We start from the raw sequence: 12193 nt of genomic DNA, 5'->3' as shown, positions 1-12193 counted from the left end.
GGTTGCTTAGGGTTTTATATATATGGACTAGAGGCCCGGTGCATGAAATTTGTGCATGGGGACGGTGTGTCCCACAGCCCAGGCTGCACCCTCTCCAATCTGGGATCCCTCAAGGAATGTCTGAATGCCCGTTTAGCCCGATCCCGGTGGACTCGGGACTAAACGGGAAGTCAGACATCCCTCTCACAATCCAGGACTGCTGGCTCCCAACCGCTCACCTGCCTGGCAGCCAAATTGCCCCTAACCACTTCTGCCTGACCACCCCCTAAACACTCCCCTGCCAGCCTGATTGACAACTAACTGCTCCCTTGCCAGCCCAATTGCCCCTAACTGCCCTCCCCTGCTGGCCTGGTCACCCCTAACTATCATCCCCTGCAGGCCTGGTCGCCCCAAACTGCCCTTCCCTGCTAACCCGGTAAACCCTAACTGCCCTCCCTTGCCAGCCAGGTCGCCCCTAATTCCCCTCCCCTGCCAGCCTGGTCTCCCCCAACTTCCCTTCCCTGTAGGCCTGGTCACCCTCAACAGCCCTACCCTGCCAGCCTGATTTCCCCCAACTGCCCTCCCTGCAGGCCTGGTCCCCCCAACTGCCCTCCCTTTCAGGCCTGCCCCCCCCAACTGCCCTCCCCTGCTGGCCTGATCACCCACAACTGCCCTCCCCTGCTGGCCATCTTGTGGCAGCCATCTTGTGGTGGCCATCTTGTGTGCTGGATTGATGGTCAATTTGCATATTACTCTTTTATTAGATAGGATAATGATCTATCAGAAAGTAAAACTAAGAAATAAACCCCATGTGCAATTGCATAAAAAATGGAATAAATTTAGCCAAAGTTGTAAAAGACCTGTACATGGAAAATTATAAGACACTGAAGAAAGAAACTGAATAAGATACAGATATGTGGAAGTATATACCATGTTCATGGATAGAAAGATTTAACATCACTAAAATGTTAATACTACACAAAGCAATCTATAGATCCAACAAAATTCCTATCAAAACATCAATGAGCCGAAACCGGTTTGGCTCAGTGGATAGAGCGTCGGCCTGCGGACTGAAAGGTCCCAGGTTCGATTCCGGTCAAGGGCATGTACATTGGTTGCGGGCACATCTCCGGTGGGGGTTGTGCAGGAGGCAGCTGGTCGATGTGTCTCTCTCATCGATGTTTCTAGCTCTCTATCCCTCTCCCTTTCTCTCTGTGAAAAATCAATAAAATATATTTAAAAAAAAAAAAAAAAAAAAAAAAAAAACATCAATGAAGTATTTCACAGAACTAGAACAAATACTCTAAAAATTTATATGGAAACACAAAAGACCCTAAATAGCTTGAGAAAGAAAAACAAAGTTGGAGAAATCTTGCTACCTGATATCAAAATAGTATGGAGCTGGTATAAACACAGACATATAGAACAATGAAAAAAATAGAGAGCCCAGAAATAAACTCATGCCTTTATGGTTAATTAATATTTGACAAAGGCGGCAAGGACACAAAATGGGGTAAAGATAGTCTATTCAATAAATGGTGTTGGAAAAATGGACAGATACATGCAAAACAACAACAACAACAAAAATCTAGACCACATTTTACACTTTACACAAGAACAAACTCAAAATGGATGAAAAACTTAAATGGATTCAAAATCATAAAAATTCTAGAAGAAAACATAGGCAGTAAAATTTGGGACATTTCTTGTAGCAATTTTTTTTTTTTTTTCTGATATGTCTCCTTGGATGAGGGAAACAAAAGAAAAAAAATAACAAATGGAATGACCTCAAACTAAAAAGTTGTTGCATAGCAAAGGCAACTATCATCAAAATAAAAAAAAATAACCTACTTAATGGGAGAACATATTAGCCAATGATATATTGAATAAGGGTTTAATTTCCAAATTTTATAGAGAACTTATAAAACTCAACACCAAAAAAACAAACAATCCAATTTTAAAAAGGGCAAAAGATTTGAATAGACATTTCTCGAAAGAGGACATACAGGTAGCTAATAGACATATGAAAATATGCTCAAAGTCACTAATCATCAGAGAAATACAAATTAAAACCACAATTAATCACTGCACACCTATCAGATTGGCTATCATCAATAAATCAACAAACAACAGCTGTTGGTGAGGATGTGGAGAAAGGGGAACCCTCATGCACTGTTAGTGGGAATGCTAACTGGTGCAGCCACTGTGGAAAGCAGTATTCAGTTTCCTAAAAAAAAACAAAAAACAAAAAAACAAAAATTAAAAATGGAACTGCCTTATGACCCAGCAATTCCAGTTTTAAAAATATATCCAAAGAAAACCAAAACACTAATTTGAAAGAATGTAGGCACTTCTATATTCATTGTAGTGTCATTTATAACAGCCAAAATTTGGAAGCAGCCCCAGTGCCCATCAGTAGCTGAGTGGATAAAAAAGCTGTGGTACATCTACACAATTAAATAGTGTTCAGCCATAAAAAGGAAGGAAATCTTACCCTTTGCAATAGCACGGATGGACCTGGAGAACATCATGCTAAGTGAAAAAAGCCAGTCCAAGAAAGACAAGTACCATGTGATTTCATTTATATGGGGAATCTAATGGGAAAAAAAAAAATTAAGTACCAAAAATGAAACAGACTCATAGATACAGAGAGCAGGCTGACAGCTGTCAGAGTGGAGGAGGTTAGGAGGCTAGGTGAAAAGGTGAAGGGTTAAGAAAAAAAAAAATACTTATAGACATAGGCAACAGTATGGCAATTACAAGAGGGAAAGGGGGATGGGCAGAGGAAGAAGAGGATAAAACAGGTATACCTGGTGATGGAATGAGACTTGACTTGGGATGGTGAACACACAATACAATATGATGTATATAGAATTGTAGACCTGAAACCTATATAATTTTATTAATCAATGGCACTATAATAAATAATAAATATTTTAAGAAATGGGTAAAAAATCTAAATAGACTCCATACTAAAAATGATTTACAATAAACAATAAGCATGTGAAAAGATATTCAATGCAATTTGTCCATAAGAAATGCAAATTAACATATAAATGAGATAGTACTACATATATATAAAATATATATATATATGTAATACACACACACACACACACACACACACACACACACACACACACACACACACTGGAGGCCCAGTGCATGAAATTCATGCACAGGGGGATGTCCCTCAGGCCAACCTGCACCCTATTCAATCTGGAACCCTCGAGGGATGTCCGATCCCAGTAGGATCGGGCCTACATGAGCAGTTGGATATTCCTCTCACAATCCAGGACTGCAGGCTCCCAACTGCTCACCTGCCTGCCTTCCTGATTGCCCCTAAACGTTTCTGCCTGCCAGCCTGATCACCTCCTAACCACTCCCTTGCCAGCCTGTTTGCCCCTAACTGCCCTCCTCTGTAGGCCTGGTCACTCCTAACTTCTCTCCCCTGCAGGCCTGGTCTCGCCCAACTGCTCTCCCCTATAGGCCTGGGTCCCCCACAAATGCCCTTCCCTGCAAGCCCGGTTGCCCCCAACTTCCCTTGTCTGCTGTCCTGGTCACTCCTAACTGCCCTCCCCTGCAGGCTTGATTGCTCCCAACTGCCCTCCTCTGCTGTCCTGGTCTCTCCCAACTGCCCTTCCCTGTTGGCTTGATCACCCACAACTGCCCTCCCTTGCAGGCCTGGTCCCTCCCAACTGCCCTCCCCTGCTGGCCATCTTATAGTGGCCATCTTGTGTCCACATGGTGGCAGCCATCTTTGACCACATGGGGGCAGCCATCTTGTTTGTTGGAGTGACGGTCAATTTGTACATTACTCTTTTATTAGATAGGATGAAGGCCTGCTGCATAGGTAGGGGCCGGCTGGTTTGCCCTGAAGAGTGTCCCGGATGAGGGTGGGAGTTCCCCTGAGGCATGGGGAGGCCTGGGAGAGGGGCCTGTGGTGGTTTTCAGGCCAACAACAACCCCTGGCGACCCAAGCAGAGGCCCTGGTATCTGGGATTTATTTATCTTCTATAATTGAAACTTTGTATCCTTGAGTGGAGGCCTGGGCCTGCCAGGGTGTGAGGAAAGCTTGGCTTCCTCCTTTGCTGGGGAAACCCAAGCCTCCTGCTTGCTCCATGGCTGTAGCCACCTTGGTTGGTTTAATTTGCATACTCGCTCCTGATTGGCTGGTGGGTGTGGCTTGTGGGTATAGCGGAGTAATGGTTAATTTGCACATCACTCTTTTATTACATAATATATATATATTAGAACTAGAGGTCTGGTGCATGAAATTCATGCACATGGGGGGTATCCCTCACCCAGCCTGCACCCTCTCCACCGTCTGCAATCTGGGACCCCTCAGGGGATGTCTGACTGCCGGTTTAGGCCCCTGTGGGATCAGGCCTAAACTGACAGTCACACATCCCTCTCACAATCTGGGATCCTGGCTCCTAACTGCTCCTACCTTCCAGCCTGAACACCCCTAACACTCCCCTGCTGGCCTGATTAACACCTAACTGCTCCCCTGCTGGACAGATTGCCCCCAACTGGTCTCCCCTACCAGCTTGGTTGCCCCCAACTGCCCTCCCCTGCAAGCCTGATCTCACCCCCAACTATCCTTCCCTGCAATCCTGGTCCCCCCCAACTGCCCTCCCCTGCCGGCCTGATGGCCCCCAACTGCCCTCCCCTGCAGGCCTGATCTCTCTCCCAACTGCCATCCTCTGCTGGCCAACTTGGTTCTGATTGGTCGGTTTCTATGCCAGTCAGTGTCAAAAGCTCCGCCTCCTAGGCAGCCATTGGCTCCTCACAGTTCACTCAGATTTGGTTCTGATTGGTCAGTTTCTATGCCAGTCAGTGTCTCTGGGCCTATCAATGGGGCCTGATTAGAAAGGCCAGGCTGATCAGCAGCCCCAGTGGAGGTCTGCAGAGAAATGGAGGTGCAGCTGCTGGAGAGAAAGAGACAGGCAAGTGCTGATCAACAGCTGCTGCCGAGGCTACGGATCACAGCCTGCTTCTCTCTTCAGGCCTCTCTCCATTGATTTTTAGAGAGCGTGGAAGAGAGTGGGAAAGACAGAGAGAAACATCAATGTGAGAGGGACACTTCAATTGGTTGCCTCCTGCATGAGCCCTGACCTGGGCCCCGTCCAGGGAGGAGCCTGCAACCTAGATACATGCCCTTGACCAGAATTGAACCTGGACCTTGCGGTCAGCAGGCTGAGGCTCTATCCACTGAGCCAAATAAGCTAGGGCAGGATATGACATTTCTTAGACCCTCCAGCAGTGAACCTTCATTTTTTTCTCCAGGAGTGAGGTGGAAAAACCCTAGATGACTTTCTTGGATTCTTATTAGGCAAGTGACCAAGAACACTGCAAGTGGTGTACTGGGAGCTTAGCCAATGAGTGGTCAGAAAAGGTGTTTCCTCTGCAGCTCATGTGCAGAGGTGGAACTGCCAGCAAGGGCCTGTCCTTGGCTGTGGTGGCTGCGAGCAGTTCCTCTCTCCTCTCCCCTCTCCTCTCCCCCTTCTCCCCTCTCCCCTCTCTCCTCTCCCCTCTCCCCTCATTCCTCTCTCTTGTCTCCTCCTGGCCTGTGCTCAGCCACAGCAGCTGCAGACAGGTGTGGGCGGGCCCAACCTCTCCTCTCTGGGCCTGCACTTGGCCACGGAGGCTGCAGGTGGGTGCGGGTGGGCCTGCCCTCTCCTCTTCAGGCCTTCCCTCGGACATGGCCGCTGTAGGCGGGCCCACCCACTCCTCTCCAGGGCCTGTCCTCGGCCGTGGCAGCTTGGGCAGGCTCCCCTGTCTCTGTCTCCATCTCCACTCTGGGCCTCATCTGCACACGCAGCCTCCTCCTGACCGGTTGTGACTGTTACGGTGTCCCCGCTAATTTTCATATTTCCTCTTATATATATAGATGAGTGAAACCATCTGGTTCTTAGCTTTTTCTGCCTGACTTATTTCACTTAGAATAATATTCTCAAGATCCATCCATGCTGTCACAAATGGTAGCATTTCATCTTTTCTTACGGCTGAGTAGTATTCAATTGCGTATATGTACCGCATCTTCTTTACCCAGTCCTCTATTGAAGGACACCTTGGTTGTCTACATGTCTTGAGGACTGTGAATAATGCTGCAATGAACATAGGGGTGTATATATCTTTGCAAATGTATGTTTTATGGTAGTTCTATTCTTAATTTTTTGAGGAATCACCAGACTGTTTTTTATAGTGGCTGTACTAGTCTACATTTCCACCAGCAGTGAATGGGGGTTCCCTTTTCTGCACAACCTCTCCAACATTTGTTATTACTTGTCTTGTTGATAATAGCCATTCTAACATTGTGAGGTAGTATCTCATTGTAGTTTTGATTTGTATTTCCCTAATTGCTAGTGAGGTTGAACATCTTCTCATACATCTGTTGGCTGTTCATATGTCTTCTTGGGAGAGGTGTCTGGTCAGGTCCTCTTCCCACTTTTTAATTGGGTTGTTTGTTTGGTGTTGAATTTTATGAGTTCTTTATATATTTTGGATATTAAACCTTTGTGGAACTATTGTTTGCAAATATCTTCCATTCAGTCTTATGCCTCTTTGTTTTGTTGTTGGTTTCATTTTAGTTTTATAGTCTCTTCATTTATTTTTGCCTTTACTTCCCTTGCCTTTGGAGTCAATTTCATAAAATGTTCTCTATGATCAAGATCCATATGTTTATTACCTATGCTTTCTTCTATGTAATTTGTTTCAGATTTTATATTTATGTCTTTGATCCATTGAGTTAATTTTTGTACATGGGGACAAACTGCAATCAAGTTTCATTTTCTTCATGTGGCTTTCCAATTTACCAAGCACAATTTATTGAAGAGGCTATCTTTAATCCATTGTATGTTTCTGGCTACTTTGTAAAAAATTACATGTGTTTTTATATATGTGCTCATAGTTCTGTTCCATTGGTTTGTGTGTCTGTTTTTCTGCCAATACCATGCTGCTTTGATTAACATAGCTCTGTGATATAATTTGAAATCAGGTAGTGTGATACCTCAGGCTTCATTCTTTTTTCTCAAGATTTCTTTGGCTATTTGGGGTCTTTTGTGGTTCTATATAAACCTGTTAAGTTTTTGTTCTGTTTCTTTAAACAAAGAAATTGAAATTTTGATGGTAATTGCATTAAATCTGTATATTGTTTTGGGTAATACGACTATTTTAACTATGTTGATTCTTTCAATTCATGAACACAGGCTATTTTTCCATGTTGTTATGTATTTTTCAATTTCTTTTTATAGTGTTTTGTATTTTTCAGTATATAGGCCTTTCATGTTCTTTGTTAAGTTTATTCCTATTTTATTTTTTGTTGCATTTGCAAAAGGAATTGCTTTTTTCATTTCTTTTTCTGAAGATTAATTAGTATACAGGAAGACAGTAAATTTTTGTAGATTAATTTTTTATCTTGAAACTTTACTGTATTTGTTTATTGTTTCTAATATTTTTTGTGGCATCTTTAGAGTTTTCCATGTACAGAATAATGTTGTCTGTAAAAATTGACACTTTTACATCTTCCTTCCCAATTTGGATGCCTTTTATTTCTTTCTCTTGCCTTATTGCTCTTGGTAGGACTCCCAGCACGAAGTTGAATAAGAGTGGTGAGAGTGGGCATCCTTCTCTTGTTTCTGATTGTAGAGGAAAAGCTTTCCGTTTTTCACTATTGAATATATTAATTAAGGGCTTATCATATATGGCCTTTATTATGTTGATGTATGTTCCTTCTATTCCTATTTTACTGAGTGTTTTGATCTTAAATGAATGCTCTATCTTATCAATTGCTTTTTCTGTGTCTATTGATACAGTCATATGATTTTATTCTTTCTTTTATTGATATAGTATATTATATTGACTGATTTGTGTTATTGAACCATCCTCATGCCACTGGCATGAACATTTGTTTGTGATGTATTATTATTTTTTTATGTATTTCTGTATTTAATTTGCTAACATATTGTTTAGGATCTTTGCTTCTGTATTCATCAGAGATATTGGCCTGTAGTTTTCTTTTTTGTGTTATCCTTGGTATCAGGACTTGGTATCAGGACTATGTTGGCCTCATAAAATGTGTTAGGCAGTCTTAATTACCTCTTCTTAAATATTTTGGAAGAGTTTGAGAAGAATAGGTTTTAAATCTTCTTTGAACATTTGGTAGAATTCACTGATGAAGCCATCTGGTCCCGAACTTGTATTTTTGGGGAAGTTTTTGATGGTTGTTTCAATTTCCTCACTGCTTATTGGTCTATTTAGATTTTTCATTTCTACTAGATTATTTAATTTGGTGGCATATAGTCTTTAATAGTATGATCCTTTGTATATGTGTTATGTCTGTAGTGACTTCTCCTCTTTCATTTATGATTTTGTTTATATGGATCTTTTCTCTTTTTTTCTTAGAGAGTCTCACTAGGGTTTTGTCAATTGTATTAATCTTTTCAAGTACCAGCTCTTAGTTGTATTAGTTTTTTATATAGTCTTTTCATTTTCTATTTCATTTAATTTTGCTTTATTTTTTATTTTATTTCCTTTCTTCTGATGACTTTTTATTGCCTTTGTTCTTCCTTTTCTAGTACTTTAAGATGTATTGTTAGGTTGTTTTCTTTGGTTTGTCTTGTTTCTTGAGAAATAAGCCTGTAATAATATAAACTTCCCTCTAATTACTGTTGGTTTTTTTTTGTTTGTTTGTTTTTGCATCCCAGTAGTTTTGATATGTTGTATTGTCATTCTCATTTGTCTCTATATATCTCTCAATCTGGACATTGATTTCTTCTCTGACCCAGTCAGTTTTTAGTAGTACATTGTTTAATCTCCAAATATTTGTGGGTTTCTTTACTTTCTTTTTTTTGCAGTTGATTTGTAATTTCAAGGCATTGTGATCAGAGAATATGCTTGGTATAATTTTAAACTTCTTTAATATGTTGAGGCTAGTTTTTTGACCCAACACATGGTCTATCCTTGAGAATGTTCTGTGTTCTGGAGAAGAATGTATAATCTGATGTTGTGGGATGAAAGGCTCTGTAAATGTCAATTATATCCATTTGGTCTAGTGTCATTTAAGGCCGATATTTCATTATTGATTTTACATTTGGTTCATCTGTCTAGAGCTGTCAATAGAGTATTAAGGTCCCCAATTATGATAATGTTTTGATATGTTTGTCCCTTTAGTTCTGTGTTATTATTTATATATTTTGGAGCTCCCTGATTGGATGCATATGTTATTAAGTGTTATGGCTTCTTGATTTAGTGTCCCTTTTATGATTATAAAATATCCATCTTTGTCTTTTATTATCTTCATTTTCTTGAAGACTATTTTGTCAGACATACATATGGCTACACTTGCTTTTCTGTGGATGTTATTTGCTTAGAGAATCATTTTCCACCTTTAACTTTGAATCTATCTTTGTCTTTGTGGCTGAGATGTGTCTCTTGAAGTCACATGTGGTTGAGTTTTGTTGTTGTTGTTGTGTATATATTTAATCCACTCTGCTACTCTGTGCCTCTTTTTTTGGTGAATTCAGTCCATTTACACTTAGGGTAATTGTTGGTGTATGAGGATTTCCTATATGAGGATAGCCATTTTATCTTTTGTTTTCTGGCAGCCTTGTGCATCCTTTGGTTCTTTTCCTTTGTTTTCTGTCTGTTGTTTTATTTGGTGGCATTCCATACTTTTTATTTCTCTGTTCTCTTTTTCTATGCTATGTGACTTAATTGTGTGTGTGTGTATGGTTACCATTAGGATTATTAAAAATAAAGTTGTATATTGCAGAGACCGGTTTGGCTCAGTGGATAGAGCGTCGGCCTGCGGACTGGGGGGTCCCGGGTTCGGTTCCGGTCAAGGGCATGTGCCTTGGTTGCGGGCACATCCCCAGCGGGGGGTGTGCAGGAGGCAGCTGGTCGATGTTTCTCTCTCATCGATGTTTCTAACTCTCTATCCCTCTCTCTTCCTCTCTGTAAAAAATCAATAAAATATAAAAAAAATAAATAAAGTTGTATATAAATAGTAGTTGTTAATTTTCTTTTGAGTGCATCTGATTCCATCCTCTTTTGCCAATTCAGACCTTTACCCTTTTAAGTTTTTGTTGTCACAAATTATCCCTGTTTATGCTGTAAGTTTTTGGTTATGTGACTCATAGTATTGTGACCTTATGCTCTTTGTTTTGGGTAGAATAACTCCCTTGAATATTTGCTGCAATGAAGGTTTTCTGGTGATAAAATCCCTCAGCTTCTGTATGTCTAGGCAAGTCTTTATTTCTCCTTCATATTTAAAGGGTAATTTTTCTGGATATCTTATTCTAGGGTGGTACTTTCTATCAGTCATTTAAATATTTAGTGCCAGTGTCTTCTGGCTTATAGTGTTTCTGCTGAGAAGTCAGATAATATTCCAATGTTGTTGGGTTTTTTTTTTTTTGTTTTGTTTTGTTTTGGTTTTGTTTTTTTTGTAGGTCACTTCCTTCTTTTCCCTGGCTGCTATGAGAATTTTTTTTGTCATTAATTTTTGCCAGCTTTAACACAATGAACCTTGAAGAGGGCCTCTTTAGATTGAGGTAACTAGATGTTCTCTTTGTTTCTTAGATTTAAGGATCTAGTTCTCGCCATAGGTTTGGGAAGTTCTTATTCATTATTTGTTTGAATAGGCTCTCCATCCCTTTCTCCCTCTCTTCTTCTTCTGGTATGCCTACTTGTCTCATATTATTTTCGAAGAGTTCTTATAAAGCTCTTTCCCTTTTACATGTGCTCAGTTTTCTCTCTACTTCCCTCTCATCATTTCTACATTCCTATCTTTGATGTCTCTAATCCATTCCTCCATCTGGTTGGCTGTTTTCTATGCTCAGTAGTTCACTCATAATCTCCTAACTGCATGCTTCATTTCCAGGATTTCTGATTGGTTCTTTATTAAAGCTTCAATCACTTGTATAAAGTACTCATTTTGTTTATTATTGTTTTCATTGAATTGCCTGTTTTTTCTCATATCTCTTTGGATATTTTCAGAACTACAATCTTGAATTCTCTGTCATTTATATCACATATTTCCATGTGTCCTAGCCTACTTTCTGGATATTTTTCACTTTCTTTCTGAGCTTTCTCATTATGTGGTTATTCATGGCATTTACTGGTCTCCTTTGTCTAGGCTTTCTCTGAAGAGGTCTGTCTACTATTTTCCAGGTGGTGGCACAGAATCACAAGGTTATTACCTCCGTGACCTCCCAGAGCTGCCTCCCTCTGCTTCCCTCAGACAGTACAGCTGAGTTACTTGCAGGTGGGGTTTATTTTGTCCTCACTGTAATGGTGACCCTGGACCTTCACCAAGTCCCCCCATATGCCTGACCTGGGAGTTAGTCACAGAAAGAAACAGCAACTCTGCTGCACTATCTCTCAATTTACAGATAATGCACTCCTTGACCACACACCAAGGACAACAGGGACTGAGTTTTGGGGGTCCAGTGGGTAGCAGGGCTCTGTGGCTTTGTTCCCTGTCTGAAATACCACTGCCCTACAGTGGGCAGCCACTGCAGAGCTCCTGCACCGTGTCCTTTGCCCAGGCATCTCTGCCGGCTTAGCCACCATTAACACCACTCACCCTCCTGAAGAACCCACCAAGACTCTCTGTTCCTCTCAGCCCACAGCAATGCCTGCTACTGCTGGCTTCCTCCTCCTATGAGCTGAGCTGGTTGCCTGCTCCTGGCTGCAGGGCTGAGTCCATGGCTTCCTGGGCTCTCCTCCCTTCTCACCTTCCTGTTTGTTCTTGGTTGACCGCCTTTAGATGCTTCAACGTGCAGGTCTCTCAGGTGTGCCTCTATACTGAGCAGGGAGCCCTTTGTTGAGTCACAATTGAATAACTTGTTGAAGTTTCAGTGGGGAGAGGCCAAGGGGATTTCTCAGACTGCCATTCCTCTACATTTGACTTTTAAACAACACCGGTTTACAGGTTTAAACTGTGCCAATCCAATTATCCATATATATTTTTCCATAAATGATGAAAATACATTTTCTCTTTCTTATCATTTTATTAATAACATTATATTTCCTCTAGCTTACTTTACAGTAAGATTACAGTATATAATACATATAACATATAAAATATATATTAATTGACTGTTTATGTTATCAATAAGGCTTCCAGTCAATAGCAGGTAATTAGTTAAGTTTTAAGAGAGTCAAAAAAGAATACACACTATTTTTGCTTGGGGACTGTAGCACACCTAAC

The 12193-nt window shown here is 41.1% G+C and overlaps 1 long non-coding RNA gene across 1 annotated transcript in view; it reads right to left on the bottom strand.

Moving 5' to 3' along the window:
• The window catches only part of LOC114227030 (uncharacterized), a 33186-nt gene extending 21436 nt beyond the window's left edge, over positions 1-11750 (bottom strand). Inside the window, exon 1 of the long non-coding RNA XR_008558530.1 lies at positions 11584-11750. This is a non-coding gene — a long non-coding RNA (uncharacterized LOC114227030). The remainder of the gene's footprint in view (positions 1-11583) is intronic.
• Positions 11751-12193: the final 443 nt, after the last annotated feature.

The sequence above is a fragment of the Eptesicus fuscus genome, chromosome 16, assembly GCF_027574615.1.
Source record: "Eptesicus fuscus isolate TK198812 chromosome 16, DD_ASM_mEF_20220401, whole genome shotgun sequence".
In the NCBI taxonomy this organism is placed as follows: domain Eukaryota; kingdom Metazoa; phylum Chordata; class Mammalia; order Chiroptera; family Vespertilionidae; genus Eptesicus; species Eptesicus fuscus.
Note: the sequence above shows the minus strand (reverse complement) of the source record. Positions and strands in the feature narration are given on the sequence as shown.